This window comes from Lampetra planeri, chromosome 30, assembly GCF_965212315.1.
Source record: "Lampetra planeri chromosome 30, kcLamPlan1.2.h2, whole genome shotgun sequence".
Lineage (NCBI taxonomy): Eukaryota > Metazoa > Chordata > Hyperoartia > Petromyzontiformes > Petromyzontidae > Lampetra > Lampetra planeri.
Window position 1 is genome coordinate 12042023 of NC_136136.1, and position 21906 is coordinate 12063928.

The window sequence follows — 21906 nt, forward strand, 5'->3', positions numbered from 1 at the left end:
AAACTCCAAATATACAGCAGGTGTCAGGGTCGGGATCGAACCCACACTCTCTCCTGTATACCAGGCGAGTGAATTAACATCTCCTAGCCACCACGGCACCCTATGTACCCATAGATTAGGCGCCTTAATCTCTGTGTGATAAAGGTCGTTGAGGCGACTTCTGGAATCCGTCTTTTATTCAACTTGTATTACAGCTTTCCTTCACGCTGCTGACAGGCAGCGTGAGAGGGATAGATAGAGAGAGAGACGCACCGCCACGTGGCAACCCGGAGCCCCGCTCCCGCGTGGCCCCCTTCCTCTGTTCATTCCCGTTCTGACCACCTGTCGTTAGTCTCCACCCCTATTTAATACCCGGGTCATGTGGTACATTTCCACCAATCCTGGTTAGCCTCCATGGAATATTCCAGGCTCCCTCGTAAGCTCCCGGGACCACGCCCCTGACTCATCTCCCCATTGGCTGTGGCCAAAGCCAGCAGAACCAATCCTCTACTTACAGCTGTCACCTTTCCATTACATCAGGGCTACGCCCCTAGGCTTCCCCCCATTGGCTATAGACCAGGACCGGCAGAGCCAATCATCATGACGAGTTGTGATACGTCATTGAGCTGGATATATCCTCACATTACATCTAGGTCTCGCCACTTTTCCCCTCGCTGATACGAGCTGTTGCGTGCACCAACGCGCGTGCATGTGCTCGTACGTGCGAGCTGGCGCATCACAGTGCGTTGACATCTCTTACTCGCCTGCCCAGCAAAGTCACACTGAGCCCGGCAACTCTTTTCAGGAGGGTGTCTCACTACGTTGAGATGTTTGGCCAAAGCGAATGACAGTTCCAACGGTGAGTGTCAATACCACAAAGACGGCGGACACCGCATTGCACGCTTTCAGATGCCCTTCTGATATAGGAAGCCACTGAAGCTATGTACTTTTAAATCATCTAGATTCAAAACTAATTTCTTTAGAACTACTTTTTGTGTGTGTTTAGTTTGATGTCCTTCCCCCACACCTCCAAATAGCAGCTGGTTACATACGGTGTGAAATAAGTTCAACATACGTACGTACGTTTTTGGCGATGGGTAGGAAATGCGGAGAAAACCCATGCAGAACAGGGGAGAATATACAAAGTTAACACCTGCCTACACGCACCCAACACTCACACTCTGTATCACAGGGGCAGAACATACGAACTCCACACAACGCTGTCCAGGCTATTCGTCCGTGCTGACCCTGTCACCCCCATATTGGCATTGGAAACACCAAAGCCAATTAGTTATGCGCAAATAGTCTCCAAGGAACGCGTTGGATGTTTTACATCGCACATCTGAATTTAAAAGTTTCACGAAGTTGAGGATGGGGACTGATGATTATAGGGGAGGGGAAGGGGCTGTTTGCACACTCAGATGAGGTATTTGCGGAACCGAACAATGAGATTTTGGAAAGCCTACTAAAGTCTACGAAAAATAACCATCGAAATCTTCACTCAGGACAGCCTCGATTAGCTTTTAAAAATTTGGAGATCTCCGGAAGAACCCCACCGAACGGAGAAAGCTAATTTAAATTCGAGAAGAATACTTGTTGGTATACATAGAGGTGTCCGGGATTTGTCGTCTGTGTTCAGGTGGCGGGAATTGATTTGTACCGAGATCTGGCACCGTTATTGCGTTGAACTTTATCACGACACAGTGCACAGTTATGATGGACCTGGGCTGGCTAAGAAATCTGTCTGGGTTTTGGTCTGCAGTGGGTAAAAAGGAGGGGGTCGGGGGGGCACATAGACCAAAGGTCGGTGGCAGCAATTGCCAGCGGCTCCCTCAGTAGGCCTCGGGGTGGCCTCTGTGCCTTTGGGCCCCTGTAGAACACACCGTGCCGGCCCAGATCCGCGGCTTTTCGCGCCAGGGGAAGCCGGCGCCTGCCGCTCGAGGTCGAGGGTCAGGCCCTGGGGTTTATTCGATTCCAGGTTTTCCCAGGGATTCCACCGGCACAGTTATTATTCGAACTTGAGTCAACGCATTTCTCAAGAAGAAATTGGCCAGCATTCCCACAAATATATATATATGGGGAACGCTATGTTCTTTCCCATGGTTCTTGCGCTGCATCATCATCAAGCACGTAAATGGCTGTAATTCTACGTCCCCAATCGCCGTATTGATTCTGTCCGGCGACCTGATTAAACGTGTTTAGGGCATTTGACTGCTAGAAATTTCCACACAATAGGCCACTTCGTCGAGCTATTATGTGGCCAGACCACTTATAAAAAGAGCTATACAGCTCAGTGGGCCTTACCTGGTAAAATAAAAAATAGTTTACTTAGTTTAGCGTTAGCTAATCCGACGCCTTCACAAGCGATGTATTCCGACGTGTATGTGGAGGTGGAGCATTATTGCAATGCGTTTTTCACCCCGTACCTTTCTTGTACGTAGCATTGCACCATTATGCAAATGCACGCTTTGACCGCGCCCCTGACGTCTGAGGTATGTTTGCTGCTTTGCCGTCGCGTTGTTACGAATGCAACGCGATTGACATGCGCACGCCGCGGGCAGGCCTCGCTCGTCGCTGCCCTGTTGGGTCCGCACGTGTCTGGCCAGCGGGATGCGTCGAACCGTAAAGACGCCTCCGCAGTACCCGGCGCGATTCCACACAGCCATGACAGTTGGCACATCCATCCGCAGGGCAACCACCGCTGTGAATTCTCCACCAAGCGGTACTCATTTTATAGACCAACCCGCCCCCCTCCTCCCCAAGGGATGATGGGCCAAGTCAGCCCCTTGCTACGAAATGACGCTGCACACAGACACAAAGATAAAGATTCCCCGTATAGCCTAAACAGACTGTAGGGGCAAGTGCTGTTAGCGAGTACCTATGAAGGCCGGCACGACACACGAGGGGGTGGGTGGACAGCACCACGCCCGGCCGCCTTTGTCTCCCCAGTGGCGATGTTTACATATCACACCAGGTACTCATTTGAGGCTGAGTCGACCTAGGGGAGGCCCAGGACCGGTTCAGATAATCGTCACCGGTGTTGGCCGTGAGCGGGAATCGAACTCGGGCCGCCGGGTTCGTAGCGCAGCGCGCTAACCGCTACACTACCACTCCCCAGCACACACGCACACACACGCAAACACGCGCACACACACGCGCACACACGTGCTCTCATACACAAGCGTGCTCCGCACATTGGCCAGGCTTCGTGTTTTAAATGTCTGCTCAGCAGCTTACAATGCAAATGGTATTCGTATTTTTCACAATTGATTTTGGGTTAGGTCACATAAATTGTCTGGATTCATTTTTGTCCTGTAACCCTCCACCACCTAAAACTGCCAAACAAATTGAGCTGTCACACGTCCACGAGCACGGAACGCGCCAATTGTTATTCGTTTCAGCTCACCGGTGAGTTTAGGATCGATTCCCACAACCAGATTTGAAGATTGGATCCACGTCCATTGGAATCGGTCTTCAACTCACTGGTGAGCTGAGACTACGATTGATGCATTTAACGCTTGTGCACGTGGCGACAGGTTCGCTTGTTTGGCTCTGTCGGGTGGTAGAGGGCGCCAGGTCGTCGTGGGTTCTATCCTGACCCTGGTGCCTGTAAATCTGGCTGTCCATTTGATAATGCTCGTTGTAATTACTGGCGAAACGTCGTACTCAGATTGTAAATTTTGTGGATTTGCCATCCAACACACCGGTGTGCTGTACTAGTAACTAATTGGCATGTTTTTGCTTAGTGACAAACCTTACTAATCGGCTGTGTCGGGTGGTGGCGGGTTTAACAACACATTTATATTTACATCATGAGACCTCCTTTGCCAGTACCAAAATATAAGAAAATATTTCCCCCCTTTTTTCTGGCAACAAAACTGAAACCTTTTTTACAAGGAATCATGTATCCATTAACCACAATACTTGTGGTCAGAATGCAAACAAAAAACACACTGATAATATATAAGGGGATAATATATAAGGGCAAAAACCTATTTTCATATTTTGGTACTGGCAAAGGACGTCTAATGATGTAGATGCTCACCCCGAGCTCTCATTACTCTGATAGTGCATTGTCTTTGAGCTGTACGCCTTTTGGCGTCCTCTGGTCGAGCACCGTTTGAGACGAGGCTCAAAAGAAAGCTGTCTCTGGTGTGGACCAATCAGTTTCAAGGACAATGCATATATTATCAGTGTGTCTTTTGTTTCCATTCTGACCACAAGTATTGTGGTTAATGCAGACTTGATTCCTTGTAAAAAGGTTTCAGTTTTGTTGCCAGAAAAAAGGGGAAAACCCTATTCTTACATTTATATTTACGCGATCTAACCCAAAAAGACCTCCATTATATATATTTGGAGTTTGCGTGTCTCTCTTTCTCCGGGTGCTCCGCTTTTTCCCTCCACATTTATAAACATGCTTTTCGAGTATTTGGCTGCGATAAATCTCCACGTGATGACAAGCCACTTCGTGGTGGCTAGGTCGCTTCTCAAAAAGAGGCACACACCTCAGTGGGCCTTAACCTGGTATACAAATAAATAACAACAGGGGTTATACAACCCAAAACTGGCAAGGTAAAGAAGTAGCCTCACACAAAAAAGCTATTCCATATCATAATACTGGCTGCAAAAACCAATCGTGTTAAAATGACAATTCTTGAACTGTATAGCGGGTACAAGGTGCAACGGAGAATCATTGTTTTGCACCCTAAAGAAAGGGTTGAATTTCAGCAGCATCACCGGTGAGCCCGTGCTCCGAGCCTCACGGATAAACACCTTCGGGGGGGGGGGGGGGGGGTGACTCGGCAAGCCAAGACAGGCATGAGTGATGGCCCCGGTAATTTTATGGCTTTTTGATTTTTTTGCTAAGCAGTTGGGCCAGAGAAACAATGAAAAACCACAGTGCAGATACAGACTCGACCTACGATGCCACGGCATTAACAGAATTATTGTCTTCGAGCACCTCCAAGTACCAGGAGAGAAACGGGCAGGCGACCCCAAAATTCACAACCAAATTTACTAGCCTGTTTTGTTGTTGTTTCATTATTCCTAAATATATGTTGTGTAATGTCTTTATTTCTCTCAAAAAAATAAATCCCAAGGGTCTTTGACCGCCATCACTGTGACACGTGGCAGGATTGTGTTATGGGTTAAGTTCGTTACACCTCAACCCATAACACACCTCGGCATTTAATCAACGCTCAGTTACACACGGATCCTGCGACCGTCTTCGTTGCGTGAAGGGATGTGGCGCTGTTCAAGGAGGTAATTAGATGCATTTTTTTTTTTAAGTCTCACCGCAAGCGTCGAACATGGGTATGACTGCAGGATACAACGATGTCCCTGTTGAGATGGGATCCTCTCATGGTAAACTTTACGTGCAAAGCAGGGAATTAATAGAACACACACACTGCGCATTCGTGCACACAAGATTGATAGCGCTTGCACACACGTATGTGCCATTTCGTTATGCATGTTGGCATGTCTGTGACTGTTGTTCGTGTGTGCTCAAGCAATGAAAGTGATGTGCAAATGAGCATTAATGCAATGGTTTTCATCTCCTGTTTACAGCCCTTACCCAGAGGGGGGAAATTCCACATTCTCATGGCAGGTGGGTCAAATCTATCCACAGAAAATTTCACCGTTGTCTTCCCCGAGAAGTGGTGCTCATTTTGAGCTGTGTAGCTCTTTTTCAGAAGCGATCCTGTCCACAAATAATAGTCCAACAAAAAGTGGCTCATCATCATGTGGAAATGTACAGCAGCCAAATACTACAAACGCATGTTCCTAAATGTGTAGGGAAAAACCGGAGGACCCAGAGAAAAATCCACATGAATATACAGATACTAAGGGTTGGCATCGAACCCACGACCTCCTGTAAACTCGGCGAAGTAGTAAAAATATCACCACCATGGCGGCCTACTCTAAGCCCAACCACATGGAGCAACGGTGATGCCGCAAGGTTAAGCGACAACGTGGAGGGAGCGACGCTCGCTCACATTCAGGGCATCGTTCACGGTGACTCTAGCCGTGGCAATTCCTCTGGCGCTGCTAAAACATGGGTGTGCATCTAAATAGGGCACCGCGGTGGCGAGATGTTAACTACCTCGCCTGATATACGGGAGGTCGTGGGTTCGGTCTAAACCTGATGATGCCTGCTGTATATTTGGAGTTAACATGGTTTCTCCGTGGTTGCGTGGATTTTTCTCCGGGTGCTCTGGTTTTCCCCGCCACATTTAGACTGGGCGTGCATTTAGAGTACTTCGCTGCTATAAATGTCTGCATGATGATGAGAAGCCACTTCTTTGAGCCATCATTTGTGGTCAGGTCACATCTACAAAATAGCTACAGTAGTTCCTCGGTCAACGTTTTTAATCCGTTCCAAAAAAACTACTGTTAACCTAAATAACTGTTAATCGGAGAGGGAGAGAGCTGTTTCCACTGCCAAAACAAAAACCCGAATGTAACAGAGCCAATCTTGATTTGAAGCTTTCGTGACTGCACCTGATGAGGACTGCTTGTGTTGCGATTGAAACGTCATGATTTGTTTTATTTTATTTCTACCTACGTAAACAAAGCCAGTCAAGGTCTAAACGCTCATAAATGGGTGTCGGTGATTGGCTGAGGGCATGGCTCTGCCCCACTTACGAGCGCGGTGATTGGCCGAAATTGGCGCCCGTGTGCATAACTTAAACACATTGCCTTTAATCAGAATGTTAACGTTCGTCAAAACTGTGGGGCACTATGGGAGGCGAAACGTCAACCGCAAAACCGTGAACCGATGTCACTGTTAACTGAAGGACTACTTTACATAGATCAGTGGGCCTTACCTGGTAAAATTAAAATAGGTTTTGTTGAAATCGCTCAAAATGCAACACACGCGTTTGCAGGGGCTTCACTGCGGCGTGCTTCTGTAGCTCGCATGTTGTTGCTTCCTCTGAAGAACCGCGGGCGCGATTGACCCCATTGTCGCAAGCGTCGTACAGCTACAACGCACGCTCTCTGGGTAAACGCGTTCCCGGGGTGCGCACCATATATTAACTGGCAGGCGATGCAATAACATCACAAACAAACGATACACCGAATCTTATTTGAATACTTTGCCCAAAAATAGACAATTATTACTGCAAGTGGAATTGAAACAGTTGGTACGGTAGATGTTTACAATACAAAAAATAATTATGAGATGTTCTTGTGAAGTATAAACACAAACTACCGACCTCCAATTATCTACGGAGGAACAAAATAATGTTCACGGTCCAGAAACTACCACTTGGAAAACCCCATTCACATTTTAATATAAAACAAAGATCTTTGAAACGTGACCGAACAAAGACACTTTTAATTACATAAATTTTCTAATGACCACACACAAGAAAAGGCACCTGCAGCCATATAGTTCAGGCATTAACACACTTCCAACAGCCTGCATGGAGATGAAATGCAATTCTCAAATTAAAAACCAATGAGCTTAATTACGACTAGGCCTGCAGCAGCCTGGTCCAGAGAGATCAACAAAATATTTCACGAATATTGTCCCGAACAATAATTAACACAAACCCCGAAATCTACCGCGTCTGCGGGTTAACTTTTTAAGTGAACCTGCACTCTTCCGTATCCATAAACCCGCACGCATGTGGGACTATCACAGCAGTAAAATATTGTCCTCTTCATTCTCTTTGGTGGCTCAACACACGAAGGTGCTGTACGTCGTCGCAACGCGGAGAGGGAGTGGTGAGCCATGGTGGTTAAACTAAAATATTCTCACGGTACCAGATAAGGCGCGTTGAGCAGCCAAATACTCTCAATGCATGACGATTCTAAACGTGGAGGGAAAACCGGAGGACTCGGAGAAAAATCCACGTGACCACGGGAGAGAACATGCAAACTCCGAATATACAGCAGGCATCATGGCCAGGAACGTACCCACGACCTCCTGTATACCAGGCGAGGAGGTTAACATCTTGCCACCGCGCTTTCAACACAGCACCCAGTCGGCTTGGTAGGCCTTGGTCAGTATCAGCCGAGAGCGATCACGTGAAGTGGTTCTTGGGCACCCCGACCGTGTCACCAAGTCACACGGATCAGCGCGGTGTCCAATAATCCACACGACTCACACAGCACGGGAAGGTTGTCATCCGGCAGTGGATTGACCAAGGGCTCTAAATTATTATTGTTTTATGAGTCAAGCACGTGCAGTTGTCTTGGAAGCACACACACCATAATAAAAGCAACATTGAATATTTAGTATATGAACATATGAGTCAATGAATACTAAAACCTGCAATCAATTGGAACAGAGCAGGTTGCATAAGCAGCGGGACAAATCCATTTGGGCCAAATCGAACCGAATACAAACTTTTGCCGTGATTCCGAATACAAAACCAAATCTGAACAGATACGAATCTTCATGGCTTACGTTTAAAAAGCATGGAAGTAAAACAACGTGCGGTCATTTTTAAGCTCTGGGAAAACGGCTGCCAACAGTGAGCATCACTACCAGAAAGACGCTCACCGTAATCGCGCGGCGCTTTCAGACGTGCCGATGCAGCCGTCTGGAACGCTCTTCCTTCCGATATTAGGAAGCCGCTGGGAGCTATGCCACTTTTAAATCGTCTCGATCGCCATTCCATGAGAATTGCTTTTTGTTGTGGTTGGTTTGTTGTCCTTACACCGCACCTCCGATCAGCACAGTTGGTTATGTACGGTACCAAAGACTTTCAACGTACACACGTACGTCGGCACTGGTCCGCGTCTGTATTATCCCAGGGGTGGCCCTTGGCATGGCTCAGATACAAGGCGCCACTTGTGTTCAAGGGTGAGAATGGAACCCGGGGATGCCGGGATCCGAGAAAGTGTTGTGCCTGCTACTCTCACGCCATGGTAACTTCTTTGTAATGTTGACGTCGTGTTAAACATGGACCCTATTGAACTCTCTCGTTGTCAGCAATAATCTATGCACTGCTGGATGAAGGCCTCTGCAAGCTGTCGGCGTCTCTAAACATCTCACCCTACATCCACATTTGTTTTTTTTACACATTTCTTTTAACATTTGCCTTTAATTTTCCGGAAATAATTCATGGCTGTTTACAGTTTTGGAAGTACGGTCATTTACATGCGTGGTAAGCACACGGTACGCACAATGGGGGTTTTATTCACATGCTTAATAGAATAACGGATATTGTTATTACTACGATTCCACTTGCTTACTCAGAACAGCCTCACCGAGTCTCAAGGTTCTTTGTTCAAGAAGTCTGCTCGGTCAGCGTTAGCCGCTGAGGTCGTGACGCGTTTTTTTCCCCTTCCCTGCTGCTCCGTGCCCCCTGTAGCGCTCCCGTTCCGCTGTAATGTGCACCGATGCGCTACTAAATTGAGGGCGATATTGTGCACGTAAAGTAAAGATTGATTGATTGCAGTCCTGCCAGGTTTTTCATGGTGTAATCTCAGTTGAGTAATTTGCAGATCATTTTTAACAGTGGGATGTTTTGGCCACTGCATATTTTATTACGGATTTAGTTCCAGGAGGAAACTGGCCAAGCTGGAGGAAACCCGTGCAGAACACAGGGGAGGAACGTACAAACGCCACTCAGAAAGGTGCCCGCGTCGGGAATCGAACCCAGGTTCTTGCTGTGAGGCGAGTGTCACCACTGCCGAACCACCACCCTGCTGCTGCCCCAAAATACAGGTGGAAACCACATGGTAAGCACAAATACATCGATGCTCGTATTCATCGTGACCGCTACTCCAAAACTGAACTTGACCATTATTGATTTTGTTGTCCTCCCCCCGCACCTCCGATTTGCACCGTTGGCTACGTACGGTGCGAAAGAAGTTCGACACACACACATACATGCGTACAGACAGGCAGGCGGTCCTTGAATGTAGTCAGATTATGCTCCTAGAAAAGGTGCCATTCAAGTGGAAACGACGCATTTTCCCAGAGAAACAAGATACAATAGGGGGTCACGTTCCTGACCAAGGGTCCGATATGCAACTTTTTATTGATATAAATACAAATAGCATATGTAATTAACTAACAAATGATAAAGAGTATAATACGTGTTTATAAATGTATTACCTTGATTCTTCGTATTTCCTGGCTTATTTGGACAGAATACGGCAATGGCCTGTCTCTTACATTTCTTATCAACGTCGTCACTAGAGCACTCGCTCACCTTTCCTTTTTATCAGCCATTTTTAAGGATTAAAAAAATGCTTAATAATCACTTGCAACGCACAGGGGCTTTAGCGCCGGCGGCGTGCGGTGTCGGGAGGCCGAATGAAAGGGGCGAGGCAGCGCACGGATGCCGCCGCCTATCTGAGTGGACGCTGTGCCGGGCCCACCGCCACCGTGAGCAACGACGCCGGGGGTGGCGGTGACTGGCGACCTGCCGCGGGTGCGGACTGACGCAAGTCGGCCGGCGCTCAGGTCGAGGACCGCCTCTTGCTGCTTTCTCGCAACGATATCAGGTTGTCGAGATGTTCGCGGGTTAACAAAAGGCTGAATGAGGATTTTTCTGTTTTCTCATCATCTTGATAATGGCAAAAAGACAGGATCCCGGAGGTGTGGAATTGGTCCGTACGCATTCGGGCGGAGAGCGGCTGCGTGCCTCCACGAGCGCTCAGGCAGCGCAGCATTCCCCACGTATCGCGCATCAATCAATTATTCAATTATTTAAACCACCAATAAATCACTCGTGTTTGAGGTCACGATCACCCAGTGAGGAATTGGCCGCCCTGCCCTGGACAGTACGGGGCCAGCGGTCAGTCAAAAAAAAAATCTCCAGTTTACACTGACTTGGTACGGACACTAAGGGGGTCTAGCAACAACTCCCAGTGTACACTGACTTGGTATGGACACTACGGGGGTCTAGCCACACCACCCAGTGTACACTGACTTGGTATGGACACTAAGGGGGTCTAGCCACACCACCCAGTGTACACTGACTTGCTATGGACACTAAGGAGGCCTAGCCACACCACCCAGTGTACACCGACTTGCTATGGACACTACGGAGACCTTGCCTGAAGGTTTCTACCACATGCTCTCAACATTGTCGCTCAAGCCTGTGCCTAGGATCCTGTCACCTACACATTATTTGAAAGAAAATACACCAGTAACAACCAATTTCATTCACAGAGTTATCCAACGACATTTAACGAGCATTGCACGAACAAAAGCCTATGTTGCAATGGGTTTTCTCATAATTTACAGACAGTTAATCAATGTATTATGATCGTGTGGAATATTCTTTTCATGTGAGGATGAGATACCGTAAACTTCCTCCGTGCATTGCTTCATCTTCACACGGCGATCTGCGAAGCGCCGCACCGCTTTGTTGCCATATCCACAAAGGCGATTGCAGAGGTCATGATCACCAATGTCAAGGCTAAGTGTATGTATGTGCCTGTCATAATTATATCAGTGATAGCTAAACTTTCTATAATTGTTCTGGCAGACCAGTAGTGCAGTCAGCTTTAAAACGTTTCTATCTATTTTTATTCCAAACTTGGAAATTGCTTTTGAAGAGTTGTTCTAACCGATAAGAATGCAGATTTTATTTGGGTTACATTAATTTCAAAATATTCAATCAGGTCGCTGCATGTATAAATAGTGCCTATATTAAAATTATTTTGTGGACAACACTTTCACACTGCAGTCAAATCAAACTAATGCAGTCATTGGGTTGCGTGCGCACAGTGTGGTCTCCGCCATTTATAGAATTTAGCATTGCCAGCACAGAAGAATGGGCGCCACGGTGGCTAGGAGATGTTAACTTGCTCGCCCGGTATGCAGGAGGTCGTTGGTTCAATCCCGAACCTGACGATGCCTACTCTATATTTGGAGTTTGCATGTTCTCTCTTCCCGTGGTTGTATGGATCTTTCTCCAGATCCTCCGGTGTTTTCGTTCCACATGCAGAAACATGCGTTTAGAGCATTTGGCTGCTATAAATGTTCATACAATAAGCCACTTCGTTGAACTATCATTTGTGGCCAGGTTGCTTCTGAAAAAAAGCTATATACAGCTCGGTGGGCCTTACCTGGTAAAATTTAATAAAAAATAACTTGCCTATCGATAACATTCTCCGCAAAAGATATTGTATTGATAAACTGCAGGTAAAAATCAAGACGTTATGACACAATCTGAAATGGATAAAATTGATATATTACTGATAGCAGTAACCCGAAATTGTATTTTCCCATCTAACAAGAATGCCCTGCATCGTGTTTCTGATGGCAAGGACTCCTGTCCAAAATTACTTTAAAAATATTCATGGACTGTCGACATTTTTCATTAAATGGCGAGACAGATTTTACAAATGTGCAGCTTGACGGAGTTATTGCACGAATTAAAACGCCTCGCCATCATCGTTGCTTGTACAACTTATCTTGAAAAAAAACACATGCCATCAGAGAAAATGAAGTTTTACAGATTTGAGAAATACTTTCCACGTCAAAACTAGTAAATGTTAACTGCACGAGAATACATTTGCATAAACTCCATCTCGCATTACCATACTTACAGCTCTTGCACTCTTAGCTCTCAATGCCTCGGGCTTGCTTACAGAGCCACGAAGGGCCTCTGAACTTTTTCAGTTTTGCCAGCAAGTCCACGGTGGGCTGTTCTGCCACCTTTCTCAAATATATATTTCTGATATTCCTGTTAAATCAGTGCCGTATCTTTTAAATCTATCAACTACCTCAAATTTCGGCGTGGCCGTCGATTATTTGACATATATGTAAGTACGTACGTTGATATTATTTTACACCATAGGTAGCCAACCGTGCTTATCGGGAGGTGCGGCAGAAGGACAACAAACTCAAAGCAACAAAGCAGTTTGAAAGAAATGAGTTTTCAATCTAGATTTAAAAGTGCATAGCTACAGTGGCTTCCTAATATCGGAGCCAAGGCTCAGGGCTGTAATGTGACAAGGGATGAACAACGCTTCAATGCTCATATGAGCAACGATATGACTTGCGCAATGAGCTGTTACGTATATACAAGACAAAGCCCCCCCCTCCCCCCTATAGCCTTAACAGACTGTTGGGGCAAGTGTTGTTAGCGAGCACCCATGAAAGACAGAACGGCACACGAGGGGGTGGGTGACCAGCACCAAGCCCAGCCACCTTTGTCTCCCCAGTGGCGATATTTTTACGCACCGCACCAGATACTGATTTGAGGCTGAGTGGACCTAGGAGAGGCCCAGAACCGGTTCAGATAATCGTCACTGGTGTTGGCCGTGAGCGGGAATCGAACCCAGGTCGCCAGGTTCGTAGCCCAGCGCGCTAACCGCTGCACCACCACTCCCCACTACACAAAACACACAACCATAATAATATTCACTCTTCACCACAAACAGAGAGCCCAGCCATGCCCTCTCAAGCACTACTGAATCCCCACACGAATCCACCGCTCCCTCATTACCCTCCACCGACTCTCCCTCCGCCGCCCCCACACCACGCAGCAACGGTGGTAGAGAGGTCGCGGCAAGGTCAAACACAATTAATCAATCGTAAAATGAGAGTGCATTCTCAGTTGCTGAACAAGGCCGTGCTGTCAAAGAGGATGAAACATTGCGATCATACTTCATTCCCGCGTGGCAATACTTCTGAGCACCTGGGAATACTTCCGTGCAGCAAATTACACGAATCCTTTCACAGCGAAGACAGGCCGAGAATAATCATTTACAGTCATTCATCGTCAGCCGTGATCAATCTTTTCTGGATAAAGGTCTCCTCCCCGTGACCACAATTAGAAATTGCGATTAAAATAATTTACAAGAGGTGTAATTTGGTGTCCATCTAATGCAGCACTGTGCGGCGACTCCCCTTATCCGTGATCCCTCCCCGATGCATTGGAGGGGTTAACTCAATCCACGGATATTCATGGTACCCGCGTCTCTACTCTTCCACGTTCATCAGTGACACCGCACGGATAAGAGGAGTAAACCCCGAACGGTCCAGGCACCGATTCAACATTATCTGCATTTTTATCACAGTAGGTGCGATTGGATCCGATTTTCAATTTTCTGTCGATAGGACGATACGTTTGCTGATGATGCTGATGGCAACAATGATGATGACGATGATCAATCACGCTGATTTATCCAAGAATGCATCTCCAGTCTCAAGATATTGAGGAGGATCCAGCATTGCAATGTTTGACTATTTCCATTATGAGCAGGGAAGGAGGCAGGTGAACCAGTGGAGACGCAGGCATGTGAGGTATTAACCCTGAGAGTTCTACAGGTTCACTAGCCCGCTTGCTGTACACTGCCGTTTTCTCATCATTGAGCATAGGAATTCTATAAATCTGTCTCATCTCATCCACAGTGTCTAACCACCACAATACCGGACACAACCACTCGCTAACTCACACACCCACACACCCACACACTCATTCACCCACTGACCCACTCACACACCCACACACTCATTTACCCACCGACCCACTCACACACCCACTCGCACAAATACCAACAACCGCCATTCGCCACTAAGTGACGGTGATGTCACCACGGCGCTTGTGCCAGACCAGGTGCACTTTGAGGCCACGTGAAGTGTCGAAGGCTCGCTGACAGGAGGTCACGGGATAGACCAAGGTGCCATAGGTTGGCTGACTGAGATGACTGGTAGATTCACTGTGCCAACTTACTGCATTAAGCCGCCCGGCACTCCGCTTGTTGTTGTGAGCGTCGCTCCTCTGCTCTCCGTTGTTGCTGGAGGGTGACTCTGCTTCCAACTGCCCAGTAGCGTCTTTCACGAGCCTCCTCCATAGAGGCCGATATTGACACTGCTGGTACCGGTCGTCGGTAAGTCCACTCAACTCCACATCCTCCCGTACCGCATCAGTTAATCTCTTCTCCAACGCATGTCGTTCCCGTTTAGCCCCTCTATGCGGCCAAACAGAAGCTCGCTTGGGCATGCGGTGGCTGGGCATGCGGGCTACATGACCCAGCCAACACAGCCTTGCCTGCCGGAGCAGCTCTCTGATAGGGAATATGTCAAGATGTTTCAAGGATTTGTGAGCTCCTCCCACAATCCAGCCTGGTTAAACCCAGGATGGATCCAAGGCCGGCCAGCCTGAATGTTTCTAACCGGCGCATATTTTCCATGAGAGGGGTCCACGTTTCAAAAGCATAGAGAAGGGGGGGCATGACTGTGGCCGAAAATACCTGAAGCTTTGTGCGGAGCGACAGACCAAGTAGTTTCCAGACAACATTATGCAACCAATAAAAATATATTGCCCGACTAATTCGGAGTGAGACCTCTGCTGTCAAACCGTAGATGGTCATAAGCACACTGTCCAGGTATGGGAAACTCTCCACTCTCTGCACAACTGCTCCATCACCATTGGGGAGCTGAGAAAGTGGAGTGTTTGATGGCACAAAATACCCAGGCAGGTGCTTAGTTTTGGTGGGGCTGATGATGGTAAGACCCCGCCTCTTAGTGGCACACTCCAGGTTCAGCAGCAGCGCCTCCAACTCCTCCTATGATTGAGCAGCAATCACCAGATTATTAGCATGCAGAACATGGTTGACCAATAGGGAGCCATCCCTCGACCACACCCGGGCATCGATCAGCCTCCCATTTTTTATGTACCAGATAAAAAATTCCTCCGGTACAGACATGGAAAGGTTCTCGAACTACATGATCAAAAATTACGTTAAATAATGTGGTAGCAAGAGGACATCCCTGTCACACCCCAAGGTGAACAGGGAATGGCTCTGACTCCTGGCCACGTAGCTTTACCCAAACCTGCCCACCATCATGAATGCCCTTAATGATTGTGACCAGAGAGTCAGGGACTCGAAAGCACAAAACTGCCCTGGCCTGTTGATGGCATCATAGGCCTTGACCAGGTCAATAAAGCAGAGATGTAGATCTTGTTTGAATTACCTACACTCACGCACAAACCCACCGCACTGACCTCGGGGTCACGGCACGTTTTTTTAGAGACAAGGATTTGCGATGCATCTTCATGAGCATCCGTCCGCTGGGCCCTCTTGTGTGGTCGCGTTAGACTTTGTCAATTACTCCGTAAGTAGCGCAGCCTAGACAATGCACTTGCGCTGCGCAAATGGATGCATGCTTGTACGCGCTTGTCCCACGAGATCGCACGCCTATTGGCTGCATTATTAACGGGGCTCCGTTAATTTTCCTTCTCAGAATAATTAAAATTCCATCGTTGCTTGGTATTAACCCACGAAGTTGTGCCCTCGTTACTAATGCGGTGCTGCATTGACCGGAAGATACGATGCGCCGCCCATGTCAACAGCGGACGTGAGAGATCCCGTGGTATTAAACGGGGAAGGGCAGGCCATTGTGTGCCAACGTCATGGTCCAAATTTTGCCAACATTGGGAAAAATTACACCGCCAAATACTCAATTGGCAAACGCATATCAATCGGTGCCTCCTATTGTAAAAACCGGGCGGGACCCTGCTGACAGAAAATGCTGAGACTGGGTGAGGCTTTTCTAGGTAAACAAGCGTAATAATAATTATAATCTTCATCATCATAACCATTTAAATCCCACTGTGATCACAAGGCACACCTCAGGGGCACATCGCTTTAATGCTGTCATTGCATCAACGATGAATCCCCCGTTCATGATACGGACGACCGTGGCCCCATTACGGTCACTCACACCGCCGCCGCCGCTGCTGCTGCATCACATCAGGTGGAGGGGCTTATAATTGTGATGAGAAAGAAGAACTGAACACATCGGGTTTTTCCTCAGCCAATGTTATGATTCTCAATTCATTTTTGGTGACGCTTCACACAGTTTCAATTGGAAGGTCGTACCTAAATTCGCTAGATTTAGTCGTGAGAATTGCTCCTCAACTTACTTTTGAGCTGAAACAATAACCATTGACACGTGTCAATTTAATTTGTTTGGCTGTGTCGGGTGGCGGAGGGTCTAAAACGACAGAATTTTCTTGCCAGATCATTCGGATTAGCACGGCTGGCTACGTACGATGGTGCGAAAGAAGTTCAACATATGTGGCCGAACCCAAAATAATCTATAAATGATGTTGATATATGTGATGATAGACTAATTGCACGACTCGACGAGAAACCTTGGCTGACGTTAATTTATATTGAAGCTCGGCGACATCCAAACTCCTTGTATGTGATTCTACTCGAAGGCATCTGCACGAGGTGTTTACTACCTTGCTTGGTATACAGGACGGCGTGGGTTCAATCCCAACCCTGACGCCTGGTGGAGCCTGCGTCTCTCCCTCTCCCCATGCTCTTGTAAAATTTTCTCCGGGTCCTCCGGTTTTCCCTCCAAATTTAGAATCAACGTGCGTTCAGAGTGTTTGATTGCTATAAATTTCCACGTGATGATATGCCCACATCGGCTGAGCTATCAATTGCAGCAATGTCGCTCCTGAAAAAGAGCTATTGTATACCTCACTGGGCCTTACCTGGTACAATAACAAAAATAGTTTGGGTTTTTAGTTGCATCTACACACTCCACTGAGCACAGGTGCTCCTCGAGCATGGCCACAGATGCTGGTGGAGCGACGCTCATCTAAAAAATATGACAGCCAATTCCGTGGCTGCCTCTGAACCTAAGCTGAAAACATGTTTAGTTATGATGGTTTATGGCCAACGCCCGATCCACAAATACCAAGGGGACATCACAGCGAGACACTCCGCTGCTCCTGCCGCAGTTATCTGGCTTGACCACCTGAATGTGAAAGTGTAGTCTTTGCTCTGCATCTACATCAGCAGCCGTAGGGAGGAAGAAGAAGATGGCCAACGCCTGAGGCACGAGCTAACTTGAGTCTTTCTTGAGTCCACGCACAAGACGTAGCCTCGCACGTCCGCGGCTGCGCGTCCCGTCGGGCAATGGGCACCTTCAGGCCCCCTTTTACCCTCACCGCGGGATTCCCCGTGGAAACATAAAAAATGCTGCACGCATGAAGCAATCGCAGGCTCGTGTGCGTGGTGACCTCCACATTGGACACTCTTTACAATCAACTATACATGAAGGCGATGATGGTGATGATGGCAGCTACATGAGATATTGGCAAACATTAATAACGGTGGCCAACCTCTAATCCACATGAGCATGGATTTTAAAAATGCAACAGCAATTACTGTGCGCATACATTTACCTTGAATCTACTATTCTAGAGGTAACAAACACAATAACTCGGTTAAAAATGGGAAAAATATACCACTACCCCCACTGAGACTTTATCCTAATTGGGGAAAACACATGGTGCTGGGTAAATGGTTACCCGCTACACGAGATTACGAGCACAGGTGAGAGGTGAACGCAACGGTGGGCGAAGGGAGTGGCGAACATCACGGCCATGACGTCCGAGCCCAAAGACTCATAGAGACCCAGAGACTCACACAGAGACCCATAGATCTGTCCTGACTGTCTCATTACAACATCCCTTGGTCTCCGGACTCGTGGAAACCGCTCCGGTGCCGGTCACGCCAATCAGACCTCCCCTGTCCTGAGCTCACGTCTCACTCAGCGGCCGCCGCTTTTGTCGAATCGTATCACGCCCGAGGAGTGAGAGGTACGACTGATGTAGAGAAAGAGACGGTGCACAGTCCAAGTGTAAGCGTGACCTCAATGGGGCTCATCTCCATCGCTGCCTCCTCCCTCCGCCTGCCCCAGAAACCCGCTCCCCTTTATTAACCAAGCCCTTCCCCTGACCCTATCCCCCATCCCGCCTCAGCCTCATTACTCACCCGCCCCGGCCTTGTACATCATCTTCATTCTATATCCTGCGCGGAATAAATCGTGATCGCTACGTCCTCCCCCATCCGTGGGTACTTGTTTTATCAACCCCTTCAGGAGGTGATGGGCTGAGTTGACATCCAGCAAGGATCTTAATGCACGACTTCCTAATTCGCAAGTCAGGACGACTGCGGCCGTGCTGTCGACTTGGACACACTCAGGCACACATTATTAAACATTAACACCTCGATTACCGGTGTGTCAGAGTGGAGCAACGTGGGTAATAGAGTAAATAGCCGACCAGGTGTCTCAGCGGCAGAGCCAGCGGCTCCCAATCAGAAGGTTACGAGTTCAATCCTGGTTAGGGGATGACTCGGCCAATCATTCCTTTGGGAGGGATACAATTAATACCACGACATGCAAAAGTCAAGTGGTTTTCCTATGTTTAGACTCACCACCTCCATCAGCCTATGGGCTGTGCAGACCAATAAATTGTATACAACTATCAATGGGAGGCTAGTTATGTATTAAAACTAAACGATATTTTATTGTACCAGGTAAGGCCCGCTGAGCTGTGTAGGAGCTCTTTGTTGAACCGACCTGGCCACGAACAATAACCCAACAATGTGGCTTATCATGTGGACATGTATAGCAGCCAAATACTCGAAACGCACGTTGATTCTAAATGTGGAGGGGAAAACCAGAGCACCCGGAGAACAATCAATGCGACCACGGGAAAAGAGACATGTAAACTGCACATATACAGGCGTCAGAGTCAGGATCGAGCCAACAACCTCCTGTATACCAGGCGAGGTAGTTAACATCTCCTAGCCACCGTGGCGCATAATGCTCCACATTGGTACGTAACCAGTTGTTTATGATATTGTGTTTTTGCCCTACCATGAAAATGGAGTTTTCTTGCCAAAAACACCTGGTAAACACAGTAGCATTTGTTTTACAAGGCACACTGCTGATGAGATCCCGAAGGTAGAAACTGGCTGAGAATTCGTTATTTGCACAAATGCCTAGAGGCTGATGAAAAGTTACATTGAGGTTTTTTTTTAAACAAAGTGATGTTCTGCTCAATAAGCAGCGTCTCCGAACACAATGAGCTGCATATAACATGTCAAGGAAAAATCTTGAATAGAAGCTTTCGTGACTGCAGGAATCCATACTCTTTGGTTCTTTCGGTAAAGTCACGTAGGTAGAGAAAGAAAACAAAATAAAAATAATATATATTATAATATATATTATAATATATATGATAAATAATATATTATTTTTCTTTTGTTTTCTTTTTCTACCTACATGACTTTAGCGAAAGAACCAAAGAGTATGTCAATCAAAGTCTACGAAGAAATCCTAAATTATTGAAAATGTCCATAAGTAATTTTATATATGAAGTCAAAGTGATTTCCTGCTGCTCAAATGAGCATTGAGGCGGTGCTCATCTGTTTAAGAGCCCAGAGCCAGTCGTGGACATTCCACATTGCTATGGCTGGTGTGAGAATTTTGTCAGCAGTGGACAACCACTGCTGACGATCCCACAAAGTGGGACCAATTTTATAGACCCCAGAAGGATGATGGGCTGAGGCAGAATCAGAATTATTATTTATGCTGAAGAAATCAGACGAGCTAGGAAGCTCTTCTTCACAGATGTCCAGTCGCAGTCAATCGCCAACCGGGAGTTGAACTCGCACCCTTCCGACTGCGAGCCACTCGCACTTTCCGCCAAGCCACCTGGGCGGATATTGAGTGTATGTTGAGAGACAGATGGAAGTTATTTATTAGTTGAACAACACTGAGCTAGTGGGACACAAACAGGCTCTGACTGACACTTCAGCCAAAACACACGAGGGCCGACCCTGGCGCATGCTGTTTGTTTGGAGTTTCCATGTTTCTCTCCCCACCGTGGTCACGTGGATTTTTTTCTCCAGTTTTTCCCTCCACATTTAGAAACGTGCATTTCGACTGTTGAGATGATTTTGCTGCTATCATTTGTGGCCAGGTCGCTTTTGAAAAATAAGTTACTACCTCAGTGGGCTTTGTCTGGTAGGATGGGGATGGTTTAGTTGTGTGTGTTTGGGTGATTTGTTTAGCATTCATGCACTTTGCACTACTATCGTATTTGTGTTTTGTTTGTTGTTGTAAGGTTCTTACCTGCCCCGATTGGACATCTGTGAAAAAGAGCTTTACAGCTCCTCGGATTCCTCCAGAATAAATATTCCGATGATTCTGAACCCAATTTCGGGCCGCACGTGCCACGAGGCACTGCCGCCACAGTGTGACGACGCCTCGCAAATACGTCCCTCTGCCCCGCAACAATCGGAACGCAAAATGCCTTCTAACAATGGCAATTACTTAGTACATCCAGAGCGGCCTGAGAGACTGCACCATTCCATTAGCGCGCTGGCACATGCCGTGAACCGTGTGCAGTTTAAATCGAACTGCACATCGCGGGAGCCGAGGGTGCGCACGCACGCACGTGCACCCAGCGAGCCACCCTGGCGCATCTGTCCTCTGGGCCTGCTGCTTTGTGTGCGCACGGTGTGCAGGTCCTCCCCACGACACACAGACAAAGATCCCCCCCTATAGCTTTCAATAGACTGTTGGGACAAGTGTTGTTAGCGAGCACCTATGAAGGCCGGCACTGCACGAGCGGGCAACACTACGCCCGGCCGCCTTTGTCTCTCCAGTTGTTTACCCACCACACCGGTTACTCATTTCAGGCAGAGTCGACCTAGGGGAAGCCCAGGAGCGGTTCAGATAATCGTCGCTGGTGTTGGTCGTGAGCGGGAATCGAACTCGGGCGCCGGGTTCGTAGCGCAGCGCGCTAACCGCTGCACTACCGCTCCCCACAAACGCACACACAAAACCAAACCAACCCTCAAGCACCAAATGAGTCGAGGGAACAGGAGCCCAGTGGAGTCGAGAAGGCCGAGGCTCTACGGGATTGTTCTAAGGACACCACAGAGCCTTGCAGATAAAAAAAAACACATTACCTTAACATGTTGGATTTTGCAGCCACTAACCATGATTCATCGTCGACCGTTGAGTTGGGGCCACGTAATGATCCAGCCCAATTGTTTTTTGCTGCGAAAAACTCCACCGCCCCACACCTACAGCCAAACCACCGCAATCGTCACACGGTGCACGAGTGTTTAACGCGCCGTGGCGACTGCTTCAGCTCACTCACCGGCGAGGTGAAGACGAACCCT

At 47.7% G+C, this 21906-nt stretch overlaps 1 protein-coding gene across 22 annotated transcripts in view; it reads right to left on the reverse strand.

Annotated features, from left to right (window-relative positions):
* FUT8 (fucosyltransferase 8) overlaps positions 1 to 21906 on the reverse strand; it is a 388964-nt gene that overhangs the window by 260085 nt on the left and 106973 nt on the right. The window lies entirely within an intron of this gene.